Genomic DNA, 20,214 nt, shown 5'->3' on the forward strand with positions numbered 1-20,214 from the left:
TTACCATCATCACCACGTATCATCATTAGCCATCATAACCACCAATCATCATCATCACCAGCACCCATAAACATCTCCAGCACCCATCATCACTACGGCCACCAATTACCACCACAACTCATCATCATCATCAACATAAATCACCCATCACCACCACTTACCATCATCACCACGTATCATCATTAGCCATCATAACCACCAATCATCATCATCACCAGCACCCATAAACATCTCCAGCACCCATCATCACCACGGCCACTCATTACCACCACAACTCATCATCATCAACATAAATCACCCATCACCACCACTTACCATCATCACCACGTATCATCATTAGCCATCATAACCACCCATTATCATCACCAGCACCCATAAACATCTCCAGCACCCATCATCACCACGGCCACCAATTACCACCACAACTCATCATCATCATCAACATAAATCACCCATCACCACCACCACTTACCATCATCACCACGTATCATCATTAGCCATCATAACCACCCATCATCATCACCAGCACCCATAAACATCTCCAGCACCCATCATCACCACGGCCACTCATTACCACCACAACTCATCATCAACATAAATCACCCATCACCACCACTTACCATCATCACCACGTATCATCATTAGCCATCATAACCACCCATTATCATCATCACCAGCACCCATAAACATCTCCAGCACCCATCATCACCACGGCCACCAATTACCACCACAACTCATCATCATCATCAACATAAATCACCCATCACCACCACTTACCATCATCACCACATATCATCATTAGCCATCATAACCACCCATCATCACCAGCACCCATAAACATCTCCAGCACCCATCATCACCACGGCCACCAATTACCACCACAACTCATCATCATCATCAACATAAATCACCCATCACCACCACCACTTACCATCATCACCACGTATCATCATTAGCCATCATAACCACCCATCATCATCATCACCAGCACCCATAAACATCTCCAGCACCCATCATCACCACGGCCACCAATTACCACCACAACTCATCATCATCAACATAAATCACCCATCACCACCACTTACCATCATCACCACGTATCATCATTAGCCATCATAACCACCCATTATCATCACCAGCACCCATAAACATCTCCAGCACCCATCATCACCACGGCCACCAATTACCACCACAACTCATCATCATCATCATAAATCACCCATCACCACCACCACTTACCATCATCACCACGTATCATCATTAGCCATCATAACCACCCATCATCATCATCACCAGCACCCATAAACATCTCCAGCACCCATCATCACCACGGCCACTCATTACCACCACAACTCATCATCATCAACATAAATCACCCATCACCACCACTTACCATCATCACCACGTATCATCATTAGCCATCATAACCACCCATTATCATCACCAGCACCCATAAACATCTCCAGCACCCATCATCACCACGGCCACCAATTACCACCACAACTCATCATCATCATCAACATAAATCACCCATCACCACCACTTACCATCATCACCACGTATCATCATTAGCCATCATAACCACCCATCATCATCACCAGCACCCATAAACATCTCCAGCACCCATCATCACCACGGCCACTCATTACCACCACAACTCATCATCATCATCAACATAAATCACCCATCACCACCACTTACCATCATCACCACGTATCATCATTAGCCATCATAACCACCCATCATCATCATCACCAGCACCCATAAACATCTCCAGCACCCATCATCACCACGGCCACCAATTACCACCACAACTCATCATCATCATCAACATAAATCACCCATCACCACCACTTACCATCATCACCACACATCATCATTAGCCATCATAACCACCCATCATCACCAGCACCCATAAACATCTCCAGCACCCATCATCACCATGGCCACCAATTACCACCACAACTCATCATCATCATCATCAACATAAATCACCCATCACCACCACCACTTACCATCATCACCACGTATCATCATTAGCCATCATAACCACCCATCATCATCATCACCAGCACCCATAAACATCTCCAGCACCCATCATCACCACGGCCACCAATTACCACCACAACTCATCATCATCATCAACATAAATCACCCATCACCACCACTTACCATCATCACCACGTATCATCATTAGCCATCATAGCCACCCATTATCATCACCAGCACCCATAAACATCTCCAGCACCCATCATCACCACGGCCACTCATTACCACCACAACTCATCATCATCATCATCAACATAAATCACCCATCACCACCACTTACCATCATCACCACGTATCATCATTAGCCATCATAACCACCCATCATCATCATCACCAGCACCCATCATCACTACGGCCACCAATTACCACCACAACTCATCATCATCATCATAAACCACCTATCAACACTAACAGCCATCATCATCATCATCATCACCATCCATCACGTTACCAATCATCATCATCATCCATCGCAATCACAACTCATCATAATTACAATCCATCATAATCAATCACCACCAATCATGATCACCACCCACTATCCTCACCACCCATCGTCATCATCACCATCCATCACAATCACCACCATCATGAACCATCGTCACCCATCATCATCACCACCACCACCACCTATAATCACCACGGCCACCCATTACCACCACAACCCATCAACATAAATCACCCATCAACACCACCAACCATCACAACATCGCCGATCATCATCACCCATCATCATTGTTATCATCAGTCATCATAATTACCACCAATCATCATCAGCACCTATCATCACCAACCATCATCATCACCATCCTTTATCACCACCCACGATCATAAACCACCTATCAACACCAACACCCATCATCATCACCATCCATCATGTTATCATAATCACCACCTATCATAATCAATCACCACCCATCATCATCACCACCCAGTATCATCATCACCATCCATCATCATCATAAACACACATTATCATCAACCACCTATCAACAACATGACCCATCATCACCAACACCAACCATCATTATCACCATCCAGAAACATCATGAACCATCGTCACCCAACATCACCACCACCTACCCATCATCATCATCACCACCCATCACGATCACCATCATCATCACCACCCATCACGATCACCATCATCATCATCACCACCCATCACGATCACCAACATCATCACCACCACCACCTACCCATCATCATCACCACCCATCACGATCACCAACATCATCACCACCACCTACCCATCATCATCACCACCCATCACGATCACCAACATCATCACCACCACCACCACCACCCATCATCATCAACACCCATCACGATCACCAACATCACCACCACCACCACCACCACCCATCATCACCACCACCCATCACGATCACCAACATCATCATCACCACCCATCAAGATCACCAACATCATCATCACCACCACCTACCCATCATCATCACCACCCATCACGATCACCATCATCATCATCACCACCCATCACGATCACCATCATCACCACCCATCACGATCACCAACATCATCACCACCACCACCTACCCATCATCACCACCACCCATCACGATCACCAACATCATCATCACCACCCATCACGATCACCATCATCATCATCACCACCCACCCATCACCACCACCACCCATCACGATCACCAACATCATCATCACCACCCATCACGATCACCATCATGAACCATCATCACCACCACCACCACCACCCATCATAAATTAACACATATCTACAAATATAGCTATGTAAACCGACAGAGGCAAACACAACAGACACGCACAACTAAACAATCTCTTTAACTCCTTAATAATAAGAATTCCCACATCACCCGTGCCAGGCTAGGTGCACGCAGACAAATCCATTCCACGATGATTTATGCGTAACTCAAAATTCACAATTAGTACTACCACCACCTCACTCGCTTAAAACATAACTACACAGTTTAACAATAAAACCACGAATTTAAAGGTGAATAGACCAATGAGATGGTGTTCTATATACGCTTGCAATTTAATGAATGAAATAAAAGATAATAATTCCAATTATACAACAATAAATGATAATGAATACGAAGCCTGAGGCCTAGGTGTATGCCAGGCCTCCCGACAGTCCTCGCCGCAGGAATGTGGACATCACAAACATCAGCACAAAGCGAGGGGGCAAATGTTTACTTTCTGTAGCGTGATTTGTAATAATTAAAGACTACAAATACTACTAACTCACTCTCACTAACTCACTCTCACTAACTCACTCTCACTAACTCACTCTCACTAACTCACTGTCTCTCACTAACTCACTCTCACTAACTCACTGTCTCTCACTAACTCACTGTCTCTCACTAACTCACTCTCACTAACTCACTCTCACTAACTCACTCTCACTAACTCACTGTCTCTCACTAACTCACTCTCACTAACTCACTCTCACTAACTCACTGTCTCTCACTAACCCACTCTCACTAACTCACTGTCTCTCACTAATTCACTCTCACTAACTCACTCTCACTAACTCACTCTCACTAACTCACTCTCACCAACTCACTCTCACTAACTCACTCTCACTAACTCACTCTCACTAACTCACTGTCTCTCACTAACTCACTCTCACTAACTCACTCTCACCAACTCACTCTCACTAACTCACTCTCACTAACTCACTCTCACTAACTCACTCTCACTAACTCACTCTCACTAACTCACTAACTCACTCTCACTAACTCACTCTCACTAACTCACTCTCACTAACTCACTCTCACTAACTCACTGTCTCTCACTAACTCACTCTCACTAACTCACTCTCACTAACTCACTCTCACTAACTCACTCTCACTAACTCACTCTCACTAACTCACTCTCACTAACTCACTCTCACTAACTCACTGTCTCACTAACTCACTTCCTCTCACTAACTCACTCTCACTAACTCACTCTCACTAACTCACTGTCTCGCACTAACTCACTCTCACTAACTCACTCTCACTAACTCACTGTCACTAACTCACTGTCACTAACTCACTGTCTCTCACTAACTCACTCTCACTAACTCACTGTCTCTCACTAACTCACTCTCGCTAACTCACTCTCACTAACTCACTCTCACTAACTCACTCTCACTAACTCACTCTCACTAACTCACTGTCACTAACTCACTCTCACTAACTCACTCTCACTAACTCACTCTCACTAACTCACTGTCTCTCACTAACTCACTCTCACTAACTCACTCTCACTAACTCACTCTCACTAACTCTCTCTCACTAACTCACTCTCACTAACTCACTCTCACTAACTCACTCTCACTAACTCACTCTCACTAACAAACTGTCTCTCACTAACTCACTCTCACTAACTCACTCTCACTAACTCACGCTCTCTCACTAACTCACTCTCACTAACTCACTCTCACTAACTCACTCTCACTAACTCACTCTCACTAACTCACTGTCTCTCACTAACTCACTCTCACTAACTCACTGTCACTAACTCACTCTCACTAACTCACTCTCACTAACTCACTGTCTCTCACCAACTCTCTCTCACTAACTCACTCTCACTAACTCCCTCTCACTAACTCACTCTCACTAACTCACTCTCACTAACTCACTCTCACTAACTCACTCTCACTAACTCACTCTCACTAACTCACTCTCACTAACTCACGCTCACTAACTCACTCTCACTAACTCTCACTAACTCACTCTCACTAACTCACTCTCACTAACTCACTGTCTCTCACTAACTCACTCTCACTAACTCACTCTCACTAACTCACTGTCTCTCACTAACTCACTCTCACTAACTCACTCTCACTAACTCACTCTTACTAACTCACGCTCACTAACTCACTCTCACTAACTCACTCTCACTAACTCACTCTCACTAACTCACGCTCACTAACTCACTCTCACTAACTCACTGTCTCACTAACTCACTCTCACTAACTCACTCTCACTAACTCACTCTCACTAACTCACCCTCACTAACTCACTCTCACTAACTCACTCTCACTAACTCACTCTCACTAACTCACTGTCTCTCACTAACTCACTCTCACTAACTCACTCTCACTAACTCACTCTCACTAACTCACTGTCTCACTAACTCACTGTCTTTCACTAACTCACTCTCACTAACTCACTCTCACTAACTCACTGTCTCTCACTAACTCACTCTCACTAACTCACTCTCACTAACTCACTCTCACTAACTCACTGTCTCACTAACTCACTCTCACTAACTCACTCTCACTAACTCACTCTCACTAACTCACTCTCACTAACTAACTCACTGTCTCTCACTAACTCACTGTCCCTCACTCTATCACACTCACTGACTCACTCTGCTACACTCACTCAACCTCTAACGCACTCAATCTCACACCCACTCACCCACTCACTCATCCACTCACTCAATCTCACACCCACCCACTCACTCTCTCACCCACTCGCTCACCCACCCACTCGCTCACCCACCCGCCCACTCGCTCATTCACCCACTCACTCACCCACCCACTCGCTCATTCACCCACTCACTCACCCACTCGCTCACCCACCCGCCCACTCGATCATTCACCCACCCACTCACCCACCCACTCGCTCATTCACCCACTCACTCACCCACCCACTCGCTCACCCACCCACTCGCTCACCCACCCACTCACCCACTCACTCACCCACTCACTCACTCACCCACTCGCTCACCCACCCACTCGCTCACCCACCCACTCGCTCACCCACCCGCCCACTCGCTCATTCACCCACTCACTCACCCACCCACTCGCTCACCCACCCACTCACTCACCCACCCACTCGCTCATTCACCCACTCACTCACCCACCCACTCGCTCACCCACTCACTCACTCACCCACTCACTCACTCACCCACTCACCACTCACCCACTCACCACCCACTCACTCACCCACTCACTCACTCACCCACTCGCTCACCCACCCACTCGCTCACCCACCCGCCCACTCGCTCATTCACCCACTCACTCACCCACCCACTCGCTCACCCACCCACTCACTCACCCACCCACTCGCTCATTCACCCACTCACTCACCCACCCACTCGCTCACCCACTCACCCACTCACCACCCACTCACCACCCACTCACTCACCCACCCACCCACTCACTCACTCACCCACTCACCACTCACCCACTCAATCTCTCACCCGCTCACCCACGCTGCGTTGACCAACGGCGTCTGCACTCGAACCCAGGCCTCTCCTGTTTCCGGTCCCAAGCACCGCTCCACGTGACGTCACATCCTCTACGTCACAGCCACGCCTCCACCCACAGTCCAGAGCAATGCGCCCGAGGGAGCTGCTGAGGAATTATTTTGAGATCGAATCCTCAACGATGGAGCGCGTCCCTGTTGATGATGGGCGTTGTTCATTTTTATATCTTACACTTTGACCACAAACTAACGCTCAATTATTTTTTTTTTCATATATATAAGTTGATATTTTAGATTTTCTGCATTAAAATTAGAACTGTTGGATGGGTTACTTGGCATGCCCGGATATTTTGCTGTTAAAGTCAGTGTTTAGACCCCAAGCGAGTCAGCATTTAAAACGAGCATAACTAACCCTGCTTAAATGCCAAAGAATATGAATAGCATGCCTACAATTACTGCGTTCTGATTGCCGGTACAATCGCGCCCTACATTATATCCGTTGAATGTTGTTCAACATTGGTGAGGCGTCTTGCCTTTAAGTTCAGGCTGTTGTATACGGCCCTTTTTCCGCAATTAATATCAATAAAAAATATTTGGCGATATATATTTTTTAAATAGTAACCTAAAGGAGTAAATAAACACCCACTAACTCATCCCAGCTACCAGCAGATGGAGGTCGCAAAAAGGCCATTAAAAAAATCAATAATGAAAGCCGAGGCCCTCCCCTCGAACCCCAGGCCACCAGGAGATGAACCATAAAAGGTAATGAACCAAGTCAAAAGGAGACGGGAGGGGGGGGAGCGAGGGAGTGAAACACTCGAAGGGAATTCCAGTCGCCAAGGGCTCCATCTTGAGGATCCTAGACAGTGTGAAGCCACGCGCACAAGCGAGTTTAAACAATTTCGCTCGCTATTAAAGCAACGGTTAAAGTTCAGAACTCAGCTACAAGCATAAGCTAACATTGTCGATCCTCACACTCACTACAATTAAAAACCAGGCCACAATCTACGTCCGTGAATCATCGCCCATTTATTCATTCGATGCCAAATGTTATTTTCGCCTTCAATAATTTTCTACACGTCCTGACCGAAGCATCAAGAATAGTTCTGGCAGTCAGGGTTATTCCTAAGTCAAAACAGAATTCTCTAACCTCAGGACATCAGGAAGTAAATGGAATAAATGATAACCCAAACATAATAGCCCGGACCCTCGGATACAGATGAGGAGCAAAAGTTAATACAATGTTAAATCACAAATCTTGGGGAACATAAACAAATAATAATGATGCAGTGTTAAATCATCAAGAGTTATCGAGAAGAGATGAGGCAGAATGGGTCACGCTTACACAGCCAGGATGAACTGTGTCCCAGAGAGACCCCGGCCGCCTTTGTCTTCCCGCAGCACGGGAGAGCAGGAATTAACACCAGAGCGAAGGAATTACTCTTTACTCTTTGGTTCTATTCGGTAAAGTCACGTAGGTAAAAAAAATACAACAACAAAAATCACGACGTTTCGGCCACAACACAAGTGGCCTTCATCAGGTGAAGGGACCAGGCTGTCTGGAGGACAGCGCTGGAGTGAAACATACAGCCACGCTCAGACCGCGGACCTTTAGGCTGTGTGCGAGAAACAGCTTGAAGGTCCCTCAGACAGTGTTTAATATTCCCCAAACTTCCGAATCACTGTCAGGCTCAGCTCTTTGAAATCGTTCCTAACCTTATAGGAATAGGTTTTACCCCTTTTAACTGGCACAAAAACTGACACCTTTATTCAAGGCATCGTGTTTGCAATGACCACAACACAAGCAGTCAAAATGCAAACAAGAAAGACAACTCTGATAATGATATTGGCACTGTCCTTGAATTTGATTGGTCCACACCAGAGACAGCTTTTCTTAGAGCCCTTTAGTCTCCATTGGTGTTGGACCAGAAGACGCCAAAAGGCGTACAACTCAAAAACAGCGCACTATCAGAGTATTGAGGGCTCGGGGTGAGCATTTACATTATGAGACCTCCTTTGCCAGAAACAAGATATAGGAATAGGTTTTACCCTTTTAACAAGACTAGGCTCTAAGAAAAGCTGTCTCGGGTGTGGACCAATCAAATTCAAGGACAGTGCCAATATTATTATCAGAGTTGTCTTTCTTGTGTTTGCATTTTGACTGCTTGTGTTGTGGTTATTGCAAACACGATGCCTTGAATAAAGGTGTCAGTTTTTGTGTGCCAGTTAAAAGGGTAAAACCTATTCCTATATCTTGTTTCTGGCAAAGGAGGTCTCATAATGTAAATGCTCACCCCGAGCCCTCAATACTCTGATGGTGCGCTGTTTTTGAGTTGTACGCCTTTTGGCGTCTTCTGGTCCAACACCAGTGGAGAGACTAAAGGGCCTCTAAGAAAAGCTGTCTCTGGTGTGGACCAATCAAATTCAAGGACAGTGCCAATAATATTATTATTATCAGAGTTGTCTTTTTGTGTTTGTATTTTGACTGCTTGTGTTGTGGTTATTGCAAACACGATGCCTTGAATAAAGGTGTCAGTTTTTTGTGCCAGTTAAAAGGGGTAAAACCTATTACTATATCTTGTTTACTGGCAAAGGAGGTCTCATAATGTTAATGCTCACCCCGAGCCCTCAATACTCTGATAGTGCGCTGTTTTTGAGTTGTACGCCTTTTGGCGTCTTCTGGTCCAACACCAATGGAGACTAAAGGGCTCTAAGAAAAGCTGTCTCGGGTGTGGACCAATCAAATTCAAGGACAGTGCCAATATTATTATCAGAGTTGTCTTTTTTGTTTGCATTTTGACTGCTTGTGTTGTGGTCATTGCAAACATGATGCCTTGAATAAAGGTGTCAGTTTTTGTGCCAGTTAAAAGGGTAAAACCTATTCCTATATGTGGTCTTTGTTTGATGTTTCATATTTACATTTGTCTTGTGCCCCGTGCCTGTCGCGATGTTTGTGTCGCTCGTCTGTGGTGTGGATTGTTTTGAGTGGTGGTTTTTGCGTCTCTCTGGTGGTGAGCTGTCCCTGCAACTTGTGCTGTGTCGGTCGTGTTTGAGTGGTGGTGTGGGTCTCTCTGGTGGTCAGCTGTCCCTGCAACCTGTGCTGTGTCGGTCGTGTTTGAGTGGTGGTGTGGGTCTCTCTGGTGGTCAGCTGTCCCTGCGACCTGTGCTGTGTCGGTCGTGTTTGAGTGGTGGTGTGGGTCTCTCTGGTGGTGAGCTGTCCCTGCAACCTGTGCTGTGTCTGTCGTGTTTGAGTGGTGGTGTGGGTCTCTCTGGTGGTCAGCTGTCCCTGCAACCTGTGCTGTGTCGGTCGTGTTTGAGTGGTGGTGTGGGTCTCTCTGGTGGTCAGCTGTCCCTGCGATCTGTGCTGTGTCCGTCGTGTTTGAGTGGTGGTGTGGGTCTCTCTGGTGGTCAGCTGTCCCTGCGATCTGTGCTGTGTCCGTCGTGTTTGAGTGGTGGTGTGGGTCTCTCTGGTGGTCAGCTGTCCCTGCGACCTGTGCTGTGTCCGTCGTGTTTGAGTGGTGGTGTGGGTCTCTCTGGTGGTCAGCTGTCCCTGCGACCTGTGCTGTGTCCGTCGTGTTTGAGTGGTGGTGTGGGTCTCTCTGGTGGTGAGCTGTCCCTGCAACCTGTGCTGTGTCCGTCGTGTTTGAGTGGTGGTGTGGGTCTCTCTGGTGGTCAGCTGTCCCTGCGATCTGTGCTGTGTCCGTCGTGTTTGAGTGGTGGTGTGGGTCTCTCTGGTGGTGAGCTGTCCCTGCAACCTGTGCTGTGTCCGTCGTGTTTGAGTGGTGGTGTGGGTCTCTCTGGTGGTCAGCTGTCCCTGCAACCTGTGCTGTGTCCGTCGTGTTTGAGTGGTGGTGTGAGTCTCTCTGGTGGTGAGCTGTCCCTGCAACCTGTGCTGTGTCCGTCGTGTTTGAGTGGTGGTGTGGGTCTCTCTGGTGGTCAGCTGTCCCTGCGACCTGTGCTGTGTCCGTCGTGTTTGAGTGGTGGTGTGGGTCTCTCTGGTGGTCAGCTGTCCCTGCAACCTGTGCTGTGTCGGTCGTGTTTGAGTGGTGGTGTGGGTCTCTCTGGTGGTCAGCTGTCCCTGCAACCTGTGCTGTGTCCGTCGTGTTTGAGTGGTGGTGTGGGTCTCTCTGGTGGTCAGCTGTCCCTGCAACCTGTGCTGTGTCCGTCGTGTTTGAGTGGTGGTGTGGGTCTCTCTGGTGGTCAGCTGTCCCTGCGATCTGTGCTGTGTCGGTCGTGTTTGAGTGGTGGTGTGGGTCTCTCTGGTGGTCAGCTGTCCCTGCAACCTGTGCTGTGTCGGTCGTGTTTGAGTGGTGGTGTGGGTCTCTCTGGTGGTCAGCTGTCCCTGCGACCTGTGCTGTGTCGGTCGTGTTTGAGTGGTGGTGTGGGTCTCTCTGGTGGTCAGCTGTCCCTGCGACCTGTGCTGTGTCCGTCGTGTTTGAGTGGTGGTGTGGGTCTCTCTGGTGGTCAGCTGTCCCTGCAACCTGTGCTGTGTCCGTCGTGTTTGAGTGGTGGTGTGGGTCTCTCTGGTGGTGAACTGTCCCTGCGACCTGTGCTGTGTCCGTCGTGTTTGAGTGGTGGTGTGGGTCTCTCTGGTGGTCAGCTGTCCCTGCGACCTGTGCTGTGTCCGTCGTGTTTGAGTGGTGGTGTGGGTCTCTCTGGTGGTGAGCCGTTTCTGCTGTGCTGCTCATGTTGCCAAGGCTCTGCCCTTTTTGGCGCTATCAGCACAGAATATCCTGGCGACTTCGCTTTAATATTTTTTGTCTCTCTCTGACTTGGGGGTTGTCAGTCCCACTGGTTTCCTTTTCGAATTTTTCCTCATTCCATAATCTCTGTCTGTCTGCCTCTGTGAGAGGGTATGAGTCCAGTGTCGTTATTTCTGTAGTTTTTTTAACATCGTGGTCACTTTCGTCACATTTTTTATCAAGTCCTTAAGTAGTTTCTCTCGATGTGTCTCAATGTCATCGATACGTGCTCTCCTCCCGTGCGTCTCCCTGATTTGTCTGCTCCGTAGCAGACCGGCCTGTACGTTTTAATACGAGTTCCCAATATCCCGCAAGCCACTCAAAAATTCCTCTTAATCCTAGCATCTCTGGTATTCCACTTCGGAGTGAATATCAAAACAATTGTATCACAGAATGCAGTCAGTTCGACTCGAGCAAATCATCTTAATCCAACTGTCGTCGTTATGCTCTGCTGCTCTGGTTTTCCACTTCAGAGTTCAATCACAAGGCAATGTTAGTTCACAATACTTTGGTTAACACAACAGTGATTCATTCCTTAATTCATGCATAAACTGTCTGCGAGAGATCCCGGACGAGTTCCCCATTATGTTGTATATGCCGGGTATGGAAATTTAATTTAAAAAAAATAAATGAAATTTGGAGAAACGCGTAATTATCCGAAATTATGTTAATTGATGTCATTATGCGCATAAATTATGCTAATTACGAAGGTGTCATCGCATTAAATTATGTAATCGCGTGCGATTATGTTAATGCTCACCGTTATGATAATTAGGCCCTGCCTCGCTGATGAGGGTAGTATTATCAATCGGGATCTTACAATTCATTGTATGAAGTTATGCAGGTGTGCTGTAAGTATGCTAGATTAAGCTCGGCTTCATTGTCTAAGTTCGTATTATTGATCGGGATAATACAATTATTCTCGCTTTAACATTTAATGATTATCTATTAGTGTTTTGTCTCAGGTCTCCAAATTCATATCTCACCGCAGGATACAGTTCTTATAATTAAGGTGATTACGCATGAACTCAGGAAGGCACCACGCAGACATGTATTGTGTGAAGCAATTTTAATTTCTAAACAAAACCTTAACATTATGAGACCTCCTTTGCCAGAAACAAGATATAGGAATAGGTTTTACCCTTTTAACTGGCACACAAAAACTGACACCTTTATTCAAGGCATCATGTTTGCAATAACCACAACACAAGCAGTCAAAATGCAAACAAAAGAGACAACTCTGATAATAATATTGGCACTGTCCTTGAATTTGATTGGTCCACACCAGAGACGGATTTTCTTAGAGCCCTTTAGTCTCCGCTGGTGTTGGACCAGAAGACGCCAAAAGACGTACAGCTCAAAAACAGCGCACCATCAGAGTATTGAGGGCTCAGGGTGAGCATTAACATTATGAGACCTCCTTTGCCAGAAACAAGATATAGGAATAGGTTTTACCCTTTTAACTGTGCCAGTTAAAAGGGTAAAACCTATTCCTAAAACCTTAACACTCTAATATGCGAACTCTTGTGCTTGGAATTGTCAACGCGGTACTCCTGGAGATGTTCCCCTCATTGATCCATACATTTAGCCCTCAATGATCACGTTTGTTAACTGGGTAACAGAACAATCGATCATTCCTCAGAGTACGCGAGCGTACACGGCGATAGGAACAAAAAGGTCCTTAAAAAATTCATGCAACGATATTCATACGAAGGCAATTTAAAAAAAAAAACATGTCCCGAAAGCAAGAGTAGTTCTCAATTAATTCATTGGCAAGATTGTGCAACTAAAGAAAACGTATGAGTGAAATACTTCTAAACAATCGGTCAGCTGATGCTTAACGCACCACCTTGGAATGGCAACCCTTCTTGGTTCTTTGGGTACAGTCACGTTGAAGGGAAACAGTAAAGTAATAAAATATATATATAAAACAATAACAATTCTCACGACGTTTTGACGGCAACACAAGCAGTCATCGTCAGATGTGAAAACCAATGGCAAGAGCATTTGAAAGAAGTGGCGGTTTGTGTTTATATCCGACCAGGAACACATAGGCAGTGAACTCAAGCACGTACACCAAGCTCTTAAGGCTAATGGTTACTCCGACTATACAATCCGCAAAGCCATCACTCAAACCATGAAGAAGGACCCTCTTGAGGAGCCTTTCAAAACCATCACCTTACCATACATTGCGGGGATCACAAAAGATATATCTCCAAAATCTTGAATAAACACAAGATCCAGGTCCGTTTCAACACATTACATAAAATCCGTGATCTGGTTCCGTCTGTAAAAGATGTGATTCCGGAAATACAGCACCCTGGTGTCTACAAACTAAGTTGCCTCTGTGGTAGTAGTTACATAGGAGAAACCAAACGACATGTCTCGGACCGCATCCGTGAACACAAAGCAGACCTTAAACACGGTAGGACCAACACCTCGGCCGTGGCAGATCACTGTTATAATTCAGTAGGCTCACATGACATTGACTTCTCCAAGACAGAGGTTCTTTGTAAGCCATCTGGCTACCACGAGAGATTCGTTCATGAGGCTATCCACAAATACAAGCACAGAGACAATTTCAACCGAGAAGATGGATTCTGGGCTTAGCAATCATTGGAAGGATTTGATGAACCATTTCGGGTCTTAATTGATTGTTCACGCTTATGGTGGCTTTCAGACCGCATACATTAATTTTTCGTCTCCCCCCCTCCTCTTTTCCGAACATAGATGGACTCGTCCTTATAAACAAATTTGCCAAATCGCTGTCCGTGGTGCTAACGTTTAAAAATAAATAAATAGATACAAACCGCCACTTCTTTCAAATGATTTTTGCCGTTGGTTTTCACACCTGATGATGACTGTTTGTGTTACAGTCGAAACGTCGTGAGAATTTTATTGTTTCATATAAATTTCATTCTTTTATTGTTTCCCTTCAACGTGGTGACTTTACCGAAAGAACCAAGAATATTACATTCGTCTACACACTCTTGACTGCCTGATTTCAAGTGGCAAGGATTCCATACCTTGTGTGCTACCCTAACGAAAGCCCGATCACCAAAAGATCACAAGCTAGACCTGAGATTTGCTGAGCGGTGGAGATAAGAAGATCTTAAGGACCGTAATGGAATATATAAATGGATTAGTTCCTGCAGGTAATGTGGGGTGAGTCCTTTAAAGCCTTATAGGTTAATAACAGCATCTTAACATCCAGTCAGAATTTTACCGGTAGCTAATGAAGAGATAAGGGGACTGGTCTAATGTGCTCATAGTATAGTGTACGTGTAAGCACGCTAGCAGCTGCACTCTGAACAAGCTGGAGTGTCGTGTGTATAGTAGTGTAGTGTATAGTAGTGTAGTGTATAGTGTAGTGTATAGTAGTGTAGTGTATAGTAGTGTAGTGTATAGTAGTGTAGTGTATAGTGTAGTGTATAGTAGTGTAGTGTATAGTGTAGTGTATAGTGTAGTGTATAGTAGTGTAGTGTATATTGTAGTGTATAGTAGTGTAGTGTATAGTGTAGTGTAGTTTATAGTAGTGTAGTGTATAGTAGTGTAGTGTATAGTGTAGTGTATAGTAGTGTAGTGTATAGTAGTGTATAGTAGTGTAGTGTATAGTGTAGTGTATAGTGTAGTGTATATTGTAGTGTATAGTAGTGTAGTGTATAGTGTAGTGTATAGTAGTGTAGTGTATAGTGTAGTTTATAGTAGTGTAGTGTATAGTGTAGTGTATAGTAGTGTAGTGTATAGTGTAGTGTATAGTGTAGTGTATAGTAGTGTAGTGTATAGTGTAGTGAATAGTAGTGTAGTGAATAGTAGTGTAGTGTATAGTGTAGTGTATAGTAGTGTATAGTGTATAGTGTAATGTATAGTAGTGTAGTGTATAGTGTAGTGTATAGTGTAGTGTATAGTAGTGGAGTGCATAGTAGTGTAGTGTATAGTAGTGTAGTGTATAGTAGTGTAGTGAATAGTAGTGTATAGTAGTGTAGTGTATAGTGTAGTGTATAGTGTAGTGTATAGTAGTGTATAGTGTAGTGTATAGTAGTGTATAGTGTAGTGTATAGTAGTGTAGTGTATAGTGTAGTGTATAGTGTAGTGTATAGTGTATAGTAGTGTAGTGTATAGTGTAGTGTATAGTAGTGTAGTGTATAGTGTAGTTTATAGTGGAGTGTATAGTGTAGTGTATAGTGTAGTGTATAGTAGTGTAGTGTGTAGTGTATAGTGTATAGTAGTGTAGTGTATAGTGTAGTGTATAGTAGTGTAGTGTATAATGTAGTGTATAGTGGAGTGTATAGTGTAGTGTATAGTGTAGTGTATAGTAGTGTAGTGTGTAGTAGTGGAGTGTTCAGGGGTCGTCTCGTGACGTCATCGAGCGCGAGACACCCCCCACCCCCACCCCTCTCCCCCCCCACCCCTCTCCCCCCCCCTCACTCTGAGCCGTTTCGGACTCGATGACGTCACGAGGCGACCCCTGAACCAGGAAGTGACGTCAGGGAGTCGACTCCGTGCGTCTCTGAGCAGAGGTGCTGATGGTGGTGGTGGTGTTGTTGTTGTGGTAGTGTTGTTGTGGTGTCGTGGTGGTGTTGTTGTGGTGGTGTTGTTGTTGTTGTGGTGGTGTTGTGTTGTGGTGGTGTTGTTGTGGTGGTGGTGTTGTGGTGGTGGTGGTGTTGTGGTGGTGGTGGTGTTGTGGTGGTTGTTGTGGTGGTGGTGTTGTGGTGGTGTTGTGGTGGTGGTATTGTGGTGGTGTTGTTGTGGTGGTGTTGTGTTGTTGTGGTGGTGGTGTTGTTGTGGTGGTGGTTGTGGTGGTGGTTGTTGTGGTGGTGTTGTGTTGTTGTGGTAGTGTTGTGGTTGTGTTGTGGTGGTGTTGTGGTGGTGTTGTGGTGGTTGTTGTGTGGTGGTGGTTGTGTTGTGGTGGTGGTGTTGTGTTGTGGTGGTGTTGTGTTGTTGTTGTGGTGGTGGTTGTTGTGTTGTGGTGGTGGCTGTGTTGTTGTGGTGGTGTTGTGGTGTTGTGGTGTTGTGGTGGTGGTAGTTGTGTTGTTGTTGTGGTTGTTGTTGTGTTGTTGTGGTGGTTGTGTTGTGGTTGTGTTGTGGTGGTGCTTGTGTTGTGAAGGTGTTGTGGTGGTAGGTTGTGTTGTTGTGGTGGTGTTGTGGTGGTGTTGTGGTGGTGGTGGTTGTGGTGGTGTTGTGGTGGTGGTAGTGGTGGTAGTGTTGTGGTGGTGTTGGTGGTTGTTGTGGTGGTGTTGTGGTGTTGTTGTGGTGGTTGTGTTGTGGTGGTGTTGTGGTGGTTGTGTTGTTGTGGTGGTGGTAGTGTTGTGGTAGTATGGTGGTGGTGGTGGTTGTGTTGTGGTGGTGGTGTTGTGGTGGTAGTTGTGTTGTGGTGGTGTTGTGGTGGTGGTTGTTGTAGTGGTGGTGTTGTGGTGGTTGTGTTGTGGTGGTGGTGTTGTGGTGGTGTTGTGGTGGTTGTGTTGTGGTGGTTGTTGTGGTGGTGGTTGTGTTGTTGTTGTGGTGGTAGTTGTGTTGTTGTGGTGGTGTTGTGGTTGTGTTGTTGTGGTGGTGTTGTGGTGGTGGTTGTGTTGTGGTAGTTGTGGTGGTGTTGTTGTGGTGGTTGTGTTGTGGTGGTTGTGTTCTGGTGGTGGTGCTGTTGTGGTGTTGTGGTGTTTTGGTGGTAGTTGTTGTGGTCGTGGTTGTGGTGGTCGTGGTTGTGGTGGTGGTTGTGCGGTTGTTTTGGTTGTGGTTTCAGTAAAGTCAAGTAGAAGGGAAACAATTATTTCATTGGTTCCCTTCTACATGACTTTACCGAAAGAACCAAGAATATAATAATAATAAAATAGTTCATAATGAAAATTTATCAAAATCAGTGTTATAACAATTCTATTATCCCTGCAGTCACGAAAGCTTTAAATCAAAATAAAACAATTCTATTGTTTATATTTATTTAAAGTTGCGCATTTTGATGTGACGTCACATTCCTCAAACCCCTCCCCCACTCGTCACACATCGTCACAAATGTCTGACCCCCCCCCTACCCCCCCTAGGTGTGTGACGTCATTTATGGACGGCCCCTTATGTTTGCTGATGATCTGGTGATTGCTGCTCAGAGGAGGAGTTGGAGGCGCTGCTGCTGAACCTGGAGTGTGCCACAAAGAGGTGGGGTCTTACCATCAGCCCCACCAAAACTAAGCACCTTCCTGGGTATTTTGTGTCATCAAAGACTCCACCCCCTCAGCTCCCCATTGGCGGTGTAGCAGTTGATGAGAGGTTGGAGAGTTTCCCATACCTGGACAGTGTCCTCATGTCCAGCACCGACCGGTTTAACAGCAGAGGTCTCACTCTGAATCAGTCCGACAGCATTTTCACTTAATCGACTGCATAATTCTGCATGGCGGCTACCTCGAAACAGTGAGGAGATCCAGCAGGTAGTCTGCTGATTTTTTTGTAAGTACATCGTGAATAATACTACGTGTAGGTGTATAATCTGTGTATATTGTGTGAATGTGTGCATCTTATGTCCCCTGGGTGTACTGTGTGTCAGTATGTAACGCGTGTGTATACTGTGTAAGGTGTATAATGTGTGTGTATCGTCTTCTTTGGTTCTTTCGGTAAAGTCACCACGTAGAATGAGAATAAAATAATAAATTGATAAAATAAAATAATACAATAATATTCTCACGACGTTTCGGCCACAACACAAGCGGCCTTCATCAGGTGAAGGGACGAGACTGTCTGGTAGGACAGCGCTGGAGTGAAAGAGCCACGTTCAGATCACGGCCTTTAAGCTGTGTGAGAAGAAACAAAGCGCCTTGACAAAGGAATTAGCATAGAATTTAGCATTGAAATGGCTGAGTGATTATCTTGTGACTGGTCACAGAAATAGCTATGTTAAAAGTTAAAGCATACACATCCGCAGAGGCACCCCTTGATAAAGGAATTAGCATAGAATTTAGCATTGAAATAGCTAAGTTAAAGCATACACATCCGCAAAGGCACCCCTTGACAAAGGAATTAGCATAGAATTTAGCATTGAAATAGCTGAGTGATTAGCTTGTAACTGGTCACAGAAATAGCTACGTTAAAGTCAGAGCATACACATTCACCGAGGCACTTAGTACAAATCAAACAGGAGAATTTAGCATTGAAATAACTAGGCGAATTTAGCATTGAAATAACTGAGTGATTAGCTAGTGACTGGTCACAGAAATGACTATGTTGATGTCAAGGCCTACACATCTGAGCTATTCACAGTACTATATAGTGAACCAATAAAAAACTAAAATATAAATTACCTTAATGTTATCAATAAACTCTATATTCTCCAATCAGCTAAGCTACCAACAATAAGTCGTTATATATCACAATGCTATATGGCAAAAAAATGGGTGAATTCTTACCCTCAACTTTAGCACCACGGATAGCTACGGGCCCCGTTCAGACGGACGAGTTCATCCATGGTCGGAACAGAGGAGGGGGAGAGAGACAGCTGCGAGGCGCTGTTATACTCCATGTTGTAAACCATACCATTAACCGTGGTGTGAGAGGTATTAAGAGTAAATGCTGGCGAAAGAGCTGCGGTCTGAAGGTCATCGTAAAATACAATTAATTAAGAACAGAAATGGTTTAAAACATCTTTCCAATGGTTACTAAGCCAGAATCCATCTTCTCGGTTGAAATTGTCTCTGTGCTTGTATATGTGAATAGCCTCATGAACGAATCTCTCATGGTAGCCGGTTGGTTTGCAAAGCACCTCCGTCTTGGAGAAGTCAATGTCATGTGAGCCCACTGAATTATAACAGTGATCTGCCACGGCAGAGGAGTTCGTCCTACCGTGTTTCAAGTCTGCTTTATGTTCGCGGATGCGGTCCGAGATATGTCGTTTGGTTTCTCCAATGTAGCTACTACCACAGAGGCACTTTAGTTTGTAAACGCCCGGGTACTGTATGTCTGGAACAGCATCTTTTACAGATGGAACTAAATCACGGATTTTATGTACTGTGTTGAATCGGACCTGGATCTTGTGTTTATTCAGGATTTTGGAGATCTTTTTAGTGACCCCTGCAATGTAGGGTAAGGTGATGGTTTTGAGTGGCTCCACAAGAGGATCCTTCTTCATGACTGGAGTGATGGCTTTGCGGATTGTGTAGTCAGAGTAACCATTAGCCCTGAGAGCCTGGTGTACGTGCTTGAGTTCACTGGTAATGTGTTCCTGGTCGGAAATGCATTGGGCT

General features: G+C 45.5%; 1 protein-coding gene across 4 annotated transcripts in view; it reads left to right on the forward strand.

Annotated features, from left to right (window-relative positions):
* LOC116957743 (uncharacterized) overlaps positions 1 to 20,214 on the forward strand; it is a 192,890-nt gene that overhangs the window by 165,723 nt on the left and 6,953 nt on the right. For 3 of the 4 annotated variants that reach the window (XM_076057828.1, XM_076057829.1, XM_076057831.1), the window contains exon 3: positions 18,028 to 18,139. The gene's annotated coding sequence lies outside the window, so the exon portion shown is untranslated. Of the gene's footprint in view, positions 1 to 16,431; positions 16,516 to 18,027; positions 18,140 to 20,214 lie in introns of those variants that run through there. The other variant, XM_076057830.1, reaches the window with a different exon arrangement.

This window comes from Petromyzon marinus, chromosome 85 (assembly GCF_048934315.1).
Source record: "Petromyzon marinus isolate PM22_M1 ecotype Great Lakes invasive population chromosome 85, UKy_Petmar_22M1.pri1.0, whole genome shotgun sequence".
Classification (NCBI taxonomy): domain Eukaryota; kingdom Metazoa; phylum Chordata; class Hyperoartia; order Petromyzontiformes; family Petromyzontidae; genus Petromyzon; species Petromyzon marinus.